This window comes from Pygoscelis adeliae, unplaced genomic scaffold (genome assembly GCF_000699105.1).
Source record: "Pygoscelis adeliae isolate BGI_AS28 unplaced genomic scaffold, ASM69910v1 Scaffold222, whole genome shotgun sequence".
Taxonomy (NCBI): domain Eukaryota; kingdom Metazoa; phylum Chordata; class Aves; order Sphenisciformes; family Spheniscidae; genus Pygoscelis; species Pygoscelis adeliae.
The window spans coordinates 5,349,215-5,362,208 of record NW_008824309.1 but is presented as its reverse complement, the minus strand read 5'-3'; positions in this window follow the sequence as shown (position 1 = coordinate 5,362,208).

The following is a 12,994-nucleotide window of genomic DNA, read 5'->3' as shown; positions in this document are numbered from 1 at the left end:
TTAACTGTGAATTGTATCATCAATGCATTACATGTCAGCACTCCCAGTAAGACAGTCCATGATCTTACCTAGTGGTGGTGGTGAACAGGCAAGGTTGTAAACGTGGATTTAACTAGTTAAGAGTGCGTTGTGACACCTCAGAGCAGATCTCAATTCCCTTTATTTTTGGCAACTAAGTATACTAGCAAAGATTTCTTTTGCAATTACACATTCTTCTTAAAACAGTTTACTACATAATTACTTCACTACGGTGGTCAAACTACGCTGACAACTCACAAAGCCACATACAGAAGTATGTTTTTAACAAACATATACCTTCCACCTGTTTGGGTATTACCAGAGGAAAAGCATTTTATATCCACACAGAATAAACGAAACCCTCTGCAAGAAGAGTGATACAAATTGGAATTTCTCATTATCACAGAAGCAATGCTGCATTCTTGGCAATATTAAAGAAGATGGAAAAAAAATTTTAAAACCCCCAAACCCTAGAAATAACTAGAGGATTAAATAATCTATGCTTCAAAAGATCAAAAGTCTTCAAGCACACACCGAATTTCACAATGAAACATACTCAGGTAGGATATTAACACAATAAATAAAATTAGAAAAAAGCAATTTGGAAATACCATGCCAGTACAACAAGCCTATCAGCACTATTTATTTTCTTGAGTACGCACCCAGAGAAAGCCTGAAATATCCTGGCTTCTTCCTTTGAACAAGTCATTGTAGTCTCCTCCGGCCACCAGCCAGAGCGACCACCATGTTCTCGTGGTTGTCTGTCAGTTTGAACTACAGGCACTAACTGCCCGGTTTCATGGTTTATAATAGCCATGTTACGATTTCCCTGATAAGCAACTGAAACGGACCCAGAGCGCATCCTTCCCAAGACCTCCAGGCCTTGAGGTCGACCCTGAAACCATTTTCGCTCCCTCATTTCTGAATGCTTAAGTCAGAGCTGTCCCCAGAAATAATGCAACGCTGCCCAAAGCAAAGAAAGGAAAGGAAATACTTTCTTCTCTTCCCGCACCGCCTAAAATTATCCTACGTGCACCTCTGTGACTATCAAGATTGTACACAATGCATTCACTCAGCCTTCAAAATCCCAGGATCTCTCTCTAATTGTACTTACTCTAGCATGGCAGTGGGATACAAAGAATGTTCATAAATAAATTCATGTGTCCAATGACATTTTCCGGTGTTCGGACAGCACAGGACATTTTTTTCAAGACAGAACAACCCTTAAAACAACTTAAAGTGATCCTGTTACTTTTTGATTCCCTGTACCTACTATCGTTATATTTCTGTATTGATTTTTCAGAATATCTGGCTTCAACAGCTGACATCGGTTTAAAAAACCCGACCCATACCATAACTCTTCAAGCATTTTCTATTGAATTAGGGCATCAGAAGAGTTGCTGTTTGCCCCGTGCATTTTTTAAAAGAAGTGAAAACACAGTCTTTTTCAAGCCAAGGGTAGTTTTGACATCCAGCTTTTTGGGAGGCAGTAGTCCACCCTGCAGCTGCAATTATTAAAGGCTTTAAAGGATTAAAGGCTTTAAATTTTGCAAGGAAGAGGTGGAAGCTAGCGATTTGAAAATCCCAAGAGCAGCTAGAATACAAAACACGCGAGAGGTCCAGGTTATCAACTGTTACCGTATGTCCAACACTCCAGAAAGCACTAGTCACTTTTAAAAATTGCTTTATTGAAAATGCAAGAGAGAAGTGAAACGGCCCCCAAAGCCATGCCCTCTCTGAAAGTTAAAGAGATGAAATGGAACAGGTTAGTCACACTGCCTCGCCGAGAGTGAGCAAGTTGGTTACTTTCATTTGCTTTTCTTTTCCCAGGTGGGTCACGCCAATGGCAAGCCAAGTGGAAAGTGGGTAAGATTGGGAAAGCTATGTCGAATGGTGCAAGGCTCTTGCATGAAGTTTTGCCTGCCGTACACGACTAATAACATAGTCTTTGGATTTATACACTGCCAAGTCATCAGGGACCCACAGTAACATGAAGTTTAGGTTCTGTAGTCTCTCTCTCAGTTCTGTCCTCTTCCTCCTTCAACCCTGTGGTTGATTGACCCCAGACAGCAATTTAAACATTCACCAGCCAAGACTTGCTCTCTCCCTACCTCAGTGGGATGGGAGAGAGAATTGGAAGAGAAAAAGTGAGAAAAACCTTGTGGGTCGAGATAAAGGCAGTTTAATAAGCGGTGCAGGGGCAATCGCTCACCCCTTCCACCAGCAGACCAATGCCCAGCCACTCCCTGAGCAACACCTACCTTGAAAAGACTGCCCTCCCTCCTCCCCCCCCCAGTTTTTATTGCTGAACATGGACATTATATGGGATGGAAAATCCCTTTGGTCAGTTGGGGTCAGCAGTCCAGCTGTGTGCCCCCCCAGGCTCTTGCCCCCGCCCCAGCCCACTCGCTGGGGGGGGGGGAGTGAGAGAAACCGAGAAGGCCTTGATGCTGTACAAGCACTGTTCAGCAACAGCCAAAACATGGGTGTGTTATCAACAGTGTTTTAATCCCAAATATAAAACAGAGCACCACACGGGCTGCTATGAAGAAAATTAACTCAATCCCAGCCAGACCCAGTACAAACCCCCACGAGCAAGCTCCTGCAGGAGTGTCAGCATATAAACGGATCCCTTCCAACAACAACTCAAAAATGACAACCCGATCACCGAACCACAGAACGGTTGAGGTTGGCAGGGGTCATCCCGTCCAACTCCCCTGCCCGACCAGGGCACCTAGAGCCAGTTGTCCAGGAGCGTGTCTAGACAGTTTGTGAGTGTCTCTAAGGAGGGAGACTGCACAGCCTCCCCGGGCAACCCATGCCAGTGCTCAGTCGATGCAGAAAAACAAATTCTGATGCAGACAAACAAATTTGGGTAGTTGCGTATCTTACATAACACAGAAAAAATGCAACGCGTTAAAATATTTGATGTGACTTCTGCTACACTATCTTTTGGCATAAGTAACAAAAGGTCAGAAACCCCGCTCTTTCAAATATCCATGACTAAAGACTATCCTTTTTAAAGCATGCCCTACTAGACTGGTGGGCTCACTAGTTTTTAACAGGGAAAAATAAGTCCTGTAGCAATGAAGTATGTCAGCAAAGGCCTTTTCTTCCTCTCCTGTTAATTCTTAGTGAAATATTTTTCTATACCTCTGAAATCTGGCTTTGAACTACAGCAAACAATTCTTTCCCATCAGACAGCAACCTATTTGTCAAATCACTAGGGCGTTGCTAAAGTCAACGTTGGTCAGGCAAGGGAGTAAAGTCTACCTCAGCATTCTCTCAGGACATTCACAATAGCTGAGGTATTGCTCTAAGTGAACCGAGATTCTGAATCCTGGCAAATAGGTGGAATGCATAAATCTTAACATATCATGAGAGTTTATATAAAAATCCTACAGTCACAACCAGGAATGATTACAGTTGGCAAGTGTCACTGAGGAAGGAGACGTGGTGGTGAAACGCATACAAACAGACTCACAATAAAAACAAATGAACAGCAAACACAACAACAACGATCATCTATCTTCAGTATTCACACTGCTCCACACCCTAGCCAAGATGTGCCGGTCTAATCAAAATTATTACTTGGAGAAGCACAAAAGCTCACAAGCTAGTATAACGATAAATTCAAACTGCATCAGCCTAGAATATGGCCCAATGTGCCAGTCCTCCTTCTTGATAGACGCCCAGATATACACCCCTTGCTGATCCCAGCCTACCAAACACCGTGATCGTTGACACTACTGCCCCGCGGCACCCTCGAGCTACAAGCGTGCAAGTCACAGAAGGTGAATTCACTGGTGACTCCGAGCAGGTATCTCTTACTCAAGCTCATGTTTTCAGCTCCAGAAGCTTCCAGTTCAGGTCTAATGGCACCATTCAAGATGGCAGCTGCTATACTAACACAAACCGGTTGTATTTTGATCCTCTGCAAGACAAATCTATAAATAATATAAACTGATATCTTCATTAGTTTGAAAATATAATCTGCCAAGTTCCTCAGAACGCAGGAAGTACTTGCACTTTCTTACAGCCAAATAAGCTATTGCCCAAACCATGACGAAACAAAAAGGACCGTATACCATGATCATAACTAATTACCTTGGACGTGAGGAAGATAGCGGGGATAACACAAATGAAATAGCTACATATAAACAGATATTCTGTTGGTGAAAAGTAGTCCACTCCATCATGTTTCATGTTAGATACCCTACAATCGCAAGTCCTTATCAAGATGATGCTGTACCGAGTACATACGCTACATATCCAGAGATTAAGACAGTATAGTAGTCTCAGGAAGGGTTATTAGCTGAAAGTCCTCGTACCCAATGTATTCAAAAAGCTGGTTATTCGCAGTATCGGGGGAGGAAAAATAGAGAACTGTTGTGAGCCTGAACACCAGATGCCCTGAATCCCAGTTTGATTTAGCACAGAATTCATGGTGCCTGGAAGCACTCAAGGTAGGCAGTGATAGCCCTTAATCTCTGCCTCTAAAAGAAAAAAAAAAACCCCATGCAGATTTTAGTTAAATTAGCAGGCTGGTTCAAACAAAAACTTATTACTCCAAGTATCTTACAGTACCTGTATTACAGTGTACAGCTCAAACGACACTCTCAGCCCTATACACAATTCTGCCCGAAAAGGTATGCATCCATTCCGCACACCGAATCTCTCATTTCCTATAACTAGTGAAGTAGAAATCCTACCTCACTTGGCACATCTTTCTTCTTGTCTAATTATACTGTAATTATTAACTTCATTTTGTTTCTTCACAGAAAAAGAGGTATTTTCAAGTCTGTGCAGATAAGCTGTAAATCTGCAGGTCTTCTGTACCTCGTTAATATTTTAAAGAACTATTTTAAGTTTTGCCACACTAGACATGATTTGTGGCAGTGTAAATTCTTTTTAGCCATAGTCTCGTATATCTGGTAATCTCTCCAAATGTGACATTCATTACAGGGAGGGAAAGGAAAGATGGGAATTTTGTTTCTGAATAGGATTACTTTGAACCTGGATCATTTCGACAAACCAGCTTGCAGAAGAACTGTACTGAATCAACAGAGCAGAGGCAGGTGGGGACCACAAAATAGCTTCAGGTATGTGTACACACCCTCTCTCCCACAGATCTCGCTGGCACAGGGGTGTTGGTAGCAGAGTCTGGCCGGACCACTCAGACCACCAAAAGGTTTAGTACCGCGAAAGTGCAGAAACGGGAACGTTACTGGATGTGGGCAGGCTGAAAGGGAAGAAGTAGTGAAACAACGTAATCAGCATTTCCTCTAAACAGGACTGCTTTGGGGTTTTCTGTATATCCTGACACAGTTTACTGCTCCTCGTTCCCTTTGGTCAGCTGTCCTCCAGAGACAGCAGCCAGTGCTGTATTTCTCCCTTTTTCCTCCAATACAAATGAAGCCAAATAGTCAATTCTGAAATGTTATAAAGAAAGAGGTAAGCAAGTCCTCCTGAACCTAACACTGATACTCTTTTAAAGCCTAACACTTTATTATCCTTTTCCTTTTTGATCTAATGAATGAGAATTTTCAAATCCTGCTCTGCTGTTTAACAATAACTCCTGTAAAACTACAGTACATACCTCAATGCAAAGCCTTATACTTTGTTTGATTTATGTTTTGGTAATAATACACACATATTAAAACAATAAATCCCTCGAAATTATTTTTTAAAAGCAAAATAACTTGATATGAAACGTAATTATTAAAGCACAGAGTATTTATTTCATGGCATCTAATCAGAGAAAATTCCTTATTAAAAAGCAAAAAAAAAAACCCAACCCAAACCCCCCTCAGACTAGATTAAATCCAACAGTCATTCATTAAACAAATGATATTATCTGAATGCAGCTGCCCAGCGACAAGTAGTCACTACCGTGGCTTCAGCGAGGTGCTATTGGAAGATCACTATTCAAGTTATTAGCAAGTACTGGCCTAAATGCAGGTTATCGCCTGTTAGCTGAGACAACAGAAGCAAGTTTTCAGTAAGATGACAGGCTGACATGGGAGACGGAGGTACGAAGCAGGGGAGAGTGTTGAGCATCCTTGGTAGAAGTTCCCAAGGGAGAAAGGACTGCCCAAAAAAACAAGCCACCACCACCAAAAATCTCAGGAAGGCTCTTCCCTGAAACTGCAAACTGCAATAATCTTTCCCTTCTGGGCTGTGAATTTTCAATTTTATCAGACTGGACTGGTATCGGGCAGTGTTGTAATAATCTAAAAAAAATAAAATAATTAAGAGGAACGGAACGCAGCCCAAGGCCGAGATTAGCATCCAGAACTAGCTTTGCACAGAGAGATTCCCCAGCCCTTACAACCATATGGTGTTTTAATAACTGACATCCCAGAGGAACAGCTGCTGTGCCAGTATCTCTCACCTCTAGCTTGTTCGGACAAACTGCTTTCTTGACTTCTGTAGAACCCGTGCTGTTGCTTTTCTGTTTCTAATATACTTGAAAATAATTTTTATATGTTTATATAAACATTCTCTAATTTGATTCTACAGACCCAGTAAGGCACATGAGATACCATTACCCTGAACTTGCACCCCGCAAGTGGAATTTTAAATTGACAGGTACCAAAAAGAGACTAAGAAAGGGTCACATCTTCAGGTATACCACGGAAAATAAAATTCACCATTTACTCTACAATCCCAGTGCGCTAGTGTCTGGAAACCAGTCTGCTCTCTGACAGTACCAAAGAGGGAAAAACCACTGTAATCTTTTAAAACTAAGCCTACAAGTCAAACATTTTTAAAGGATGGATACAGGACCTGCTCTTTGGGCAGACTCAAATTTTGGAGCAGCCACATGACCCTGGATAGCTGAGATCAAGCATCTGACAATGCTCTCTGTCCTGCCGCTCTTGGATGAAATGCCAATTAGGGGATTATCCTACACAGTCCTGCAACCACAAAGAGCTGGAAACTACAGAAACGACTGTAATGATGAGTCTACGGAAGAGGTTACATTACTTCAGCCAGGCACAACAGACGGAGACAGTGGACTTCAAAGAAAAACGATGTCCCCCGCCAGAGAACAGTGCCGGGACCTGAGCACCCACCTGACGCTCCACAGCCACGAAGCTATGAGCTAAGGAAAACGTGGCCATAAGAACTGTAGCCAAAATGGATTTTCCTAGTTACCAGTTGAAAGAAGGAACACCCACACTTGAAGCTCACATCTAACAAGTACTCCTTACGTAGGCACCAAAACTCTTCGTATCTGGCCTTAAATGAAGTTTTCAGTCTAAGGCAAAAACAGGACCCGCAAACAAGGTTTTAAGCGCAGAGAGGATACACATAATGCTCACCGCGTTAGCTAGCTCAGCGATACAAGGTACGTATGCCTGTATTTCCCTCTATTTCATAAGCTTTTAGCTCCATTTCTGCGTATTAAGTTGAGCTCTGAATTGGTGCAATTTGCCACAACAGGTTTATTCACATCGAGACAAAGCTGGGGCAGCATTTTTCAAAAAAAGGATTAGATGACTGTAACTACTACCATCTGCACTTATGCATGTTTAGACTCTGAGAAGGGTAATCACCACACTTCAGGGCATGATCTGCAGGGGTCAGAAAGATAATCTTACTCCCATCTTTCTGTTTTTGACATTGCCCAATTGGGTAGGTGCATAATAGAGGATATTAGTCTTCCCTGAAGCATTAGTTATTCATCACTGCCGGAGGCAGCTTTACAGATCTAAGATTATGAGCCAGCCTAGTATGGCAACCTGCTCTTTCAAACTCTGAAATGCACTCCGCAGTCCAGAGCTCGAACACTACGTTGTATTTCAGATACAAATAAAAGATAATCTATGAGTACGCCACAAGATTTCATGGAGCAATTTTGGAAGGGGTTGTTATTACCAAGGGCCTACAGACCACTCAAGATAGCGAGTATTTTATGGAGGCTTTTTGGTTTGTTAAATTTCCATTTAAATAACAGACAGAAATTACAGTATCTTGCATCTAAACCTAAGGCAAATATATAGATACAAATCAAGTGTCGCTCCTACAGCTGGTGTTAGTTTTCAATCTACATAACCCAAGATAGGCCTAAGGATTTCAGTCTTCGCTTCTCTATCATTTGGAAACACCAGTGTGATCTCCTTAGGCTACAGGGAAGGTAGACACGTTTCTCTATAGAGACACAGCAAGGCCACTTTGACTGACATAGGAAAGAAAACGGTTCTCACAGACACACTAATTTACGAGCAAAACAAACGAAGAGTGTGAAAACAACTGTATTTGAAAATTTTGAATGAGCAGTAAGTTCAATCTATTTATACATCTGATTTTTCACCTACTTATCGGAAGCATCTCCTCCCATTTTGCTTATCAGCATGTACTCCTATTTTAAAAAATGAAGGATAAAGACTTCTTTCCACGAAGCCAGCCAGCAGATACATTCTGCAGGATGGAGTGGACCTTCCTCTGGCTTGAGAGCTGCCCGTGGAAACACCCTCTGGCCCCCGCCAGCCGTCCCCGCGGGAGCAGCAACCTCCTCCTTTCCCCAGCTCAGATGGTCACCTCAGGGATGATGATCTGATTGATCTGTAAGTCATTACGGTGCAGACGAGTTGGGTTAGCTTAAACACTGAAATAACAGGTCTTGGCCAACCCAGCACATTTAGATTGCAAGGGCGTAGGGAACGTTTACAAAATGCAGCCCTGCCGTTAGACCTGAGAGTCCACAACTCTCCAGCAAGAGCACCGAGGGCAGGATGGGGTTCAACCAGCAGCGAACGTGTTGCATGTATAAACTTCAGGCTAACTTTTGTGACCGCTAGTGAGGTCCCAGTCCACAGTACCGTGACTTTACGTAACTCACTGATTAAGGAACAGCACTGCTACAGTACAATGCTTTTTTTTTTCTTATCTCAGATAAGAGAAAGAGAAAGCTGGACTACCCGACACTGAAAATAACCTCTTCTAGACATGCTGTAGGGTTTACAGAAACTTTCAAGCGGAAACCTTCATCCCGGACTTCCCCACCACCCCACCTGACTTATGGCCATCTTTAATAGGAGAGAATTCCACCTTCCACATGTACTACAGTTACATGGTTAGACCAAAACATGGGGAAGCTCCGTGTGCTTGAGTTTCTTGGGGTGAAACCGGCACCCTTAATAACACTGTCACTGCAGTGCTGTTTGCACTGAGAATTCTTTACGAACTGATCAATTTTCACAGCAATTCATGGAAATAGAAAAGTCATCATTATTCCCACTAATGAGACAAGAAATAGGTAGAAAGAAGATAAACGACTTGTCTAGAACCATTCAGCAAGTCAGAATATAGCTAAAGCCGAGTTCTTTTAAGAGAGACCCATGTTCTAATCCTTTACTGCGCATTTCCAGGTCTGTAAAGTGATCACAATGGGTTTTGTTAGTTTATTTCAAGCAGGTTTCACACAACAGTTCCGATTTGTTTAAATATCAAAGCCAAATCTAGACAAAAACCACCAAACGAACGCCATTTTACCCGCGTTTGGTTCCTCGCCAAAGCCCGTAGTTCAGACCGGGTACATCAAAAAGCCCCAAGCTCCAGGCAAGAAATCCCAACCCGGTTTTGCTGGCATAGCTAGAGTGGTGCCATTTCGACGTGAAAACGGATCATAGCTCGTGCCTTGCGTTCTGGCTTCTCACGGGCACTAGGTTCTGAGCGAGAAAAACGACAAATGCAAACAGTGACACCGAGCCTTCATTTCAGCAGGTGGCACTCGGAATAACCAGCCCGGTAATCAGACGCCTGCTGAAAGCACGTGCAAAGTCTAGAAGATGAAGCCTCTTATTTAGACCAAAAGATTCTCACAGCAATCAACGGAAAAATAACTGCCAACAACACATGCACCATACAATACAACTCAATCCTTAAGGAAAGCTGCAGTCTGAAATTCCTTCTGAAGTTTATTGGCGTGGCACTCTCGTGCGTCACCGCTTCTGAACTGTTAGGCACGCACCTTGTCCAGAAGTCCTTTGAGTCACACACATGAATAACCGAAGCATCCCCTTCCTTTGACTCTACAAAATCCAGCTACTGGATATGAAGAAAGGAAAGAAAATATTGAGGAATTTAAACTTTAAAAAAAGAAGGGGAATTGTCTGAAGTATCAGAACTCATGCAGCAAACTTGAAGATGGAGGACTTCTGTTCTAAAGTACCCCTCAAGCCAGTAAGGCAGGGGGGATGTGGCGGGTTTTTTTTGGCGTAGCTTACGGCCCACTTGGACTGAGAAATGACAGACAGCCCTGGAAAATTCTTCACCCTTCAACTACCGCGCTCTCCTTGAGAGACATTAAGCACCCTTAATATGTAAGGTGTGGTCATTCTCTTTCTCTCTCCTCTGCTACCGAGTTCCTTACCTGCTGCCTGCACTGGAAGTGTCTGGCAGGGATGGGTAAGATGCATTGTACGCACGGGTGAGATGCACGCACCACAGTCTTGGTGACTGCTGTTCCGTAACCTAAGTTTGCAACTCCCGATTTCAGACAGGGCTCTCCTACGTAATCGGCACAACTTGTATAAACAGTGTAAAAGGAAACATTCCCTATCTCTTCTCCCGCAGCTGAAGCTTGGGCAAGTGGAAAACAAGGCAGGAAGAGATGGTGATGAATTGACTGCGCAGCATGAATCGACCTATGAGTTAGGAAGGTGCAGGTGTCTCTTCTCTAGAGTTCCCAAGGGTGCAGGAAAAGGTGCCCAGTCTTGTAACACAGATTCTTTCCCCTGCAGCGCCTTGCACTTGCCAATTGCACGCCTCCCCGACAAAGAGACCATATCTACCCTCACCTTGGCTACGCGCTCCCTCTTTCCTTTCTGCCAGATCAAGCATCCAGCACCTGGTGCCAGCCAGAGGATGGAATTCATCAGACGTGTTTTGAGGATCAGCACACGGGATTCATCCTATATAAGCTGATCGCAGGATTTACCGGACTCCTGACAGTTAACATCGCACCGCCAGAATGCCAGATGTCAAGCGCTGGAGATATGGCTCTGACAAAACCAGGCTAAGGCAAAAGGCCCTAAGATTACCCGCTCTGGGAGGGATGTCACTGAAAGGATGCGACTGGCTGTGAACAAAATGCTGCAATTATGACGCTGGGAAATGCTAACTGACTTAAAGCAAGTAACGCGTGACGAGAAGAAGGAAAAACTCTCATCAGCAACACTGGGAGCTAAGTCAATTGTGGATTGACTAGAAGAGCAGAAGCGTTACCGTGCAAAGACTGATGAATCACCAAGCCGTGCCCGCTGTAGCAAACAGGACAACTCCCTTCACCCATGCCATAAAACATCCATCTACAATTACCTCTGGAATTCACCTGCAGGACTGTACTGCTGGTACGTGGCCTGGCGATGCGAGGCAGATCATAGAATCATTAAGGTTGGAAAAGACCTCCAAGATCATCGAGTCCAACCGTCAACCCAACACCCCCATGCCCACTAAACCATGTCCCTAAGCACCTCATCTACCCGTCTTTTAAATACTTCCAGGGATGGTGACTCCACCACTTCCCTGGGCAGCCTCTTCCAATGTTTCACCACTCTTTCAGTAAAGACATTTTTCCTCACGTCCAATCTAAACCTCCCCTGGCGCAACTTGAGGCCGTTTCCTCTCGTCCTATCGCTTGTTACTTGGGAGAAGAGACCGACCCCCACCTCGCTACAGCCTCCTTTCAGGTGGTTGTAGAGAGCGATGAGGTCTCCCCTCAGCCTCCTTTTCTCCAGGCTAAACAACCCCAGCGCCCTCAGCCGCTCCTCAGCAGACTTGTTCTCCAGACCAGATGCACCAAAATGAGGACGCGCTCCTTCAGCTTTGAATTCTCTTTCTCCGAGCTGGTGTACGTGTTCTCAAACGCGAGGGAGGACTTTATTCGTTGTCATCGTAAACCTTTAGTTTTTTGTCCTTTTCTCATCTGAGGAGAGGCAGAAGGGGGTGCTGCTACCAGGAGGTTCATAGTTACAGAGGAAGTTTGAAAACTTTAACCTTGGAGGTTCAAAACCAACCTGAGAAACAGCAATCTCAGCATTTAATATTTTATTATTTTAAACAAAAACATGTTTATTGAGGGAGAGAAACTTGACTCATTATCTGAGCATCTGGGATTACCAGTACTGTATTTATGAAAGAGGTTGCAGCACATGGCTCTCTGCAATTGCTCTGATCTCTGCATCTGCGGTTCCAGGCTCTACCCGCATTACCCTCTGACAGACGGGAAATCATATGAACCTATTTTCTTGAGATTGCCCTTAGGAATCAACCAGCTGAGTCTTGCAAACCAGTTCTATCTGCGTGAACCACGTACACTCATCAACCCTGGGACTGTTTTTATTAGCCGTATTACCAGAGCACCCACAGGCCTCGCGCAGAACCAGGCCCTCGGTGCCCTCGGTACCACACAAACACTTCTGGTTGCTGTTCCAAGGAGTTTACAGCCTAATTCGACACGAGAACATGCATTCGTGTGGATGTATGGATGAACGTGGATGCATTCGTATACCTGTAGGAAACAGGTACTAGAAGCCGGCGCCCGTTCTCAGGAGAAACGCCACGCAAAGGGCAGCACTTCCACAACCTGCCAGCGTGAGCCCAGCACCTGCTCGCGGACTTCCATGGTGGGTGGCTGTTACTTACTTGTATTTGCCTCGTTATGTACGTATTTTAATGTTTTGTTATTTTCTACGGTGACGCCCAACGCACCTACTTTTAAAAAGAGTGAAAAGTTTGCTGACATACCTGTGAAAAACGAAGAGCAATTTTTTTTTTTCTTTTTTTTACAGCTCTATAATCACCGCGAGCAATGTTGCAATAACCGCAGTTTTACGACATGCCTATAAAAGACGGTTTATATTTTGGATCCGAAGCACTTGACGCTGAACACCCAGGGCTTCTCACAGCCTCCCTCTTTCCGCCACTGTCACTGCTCAGCCTCCCCCCACCAGGAGATTTCACCTCC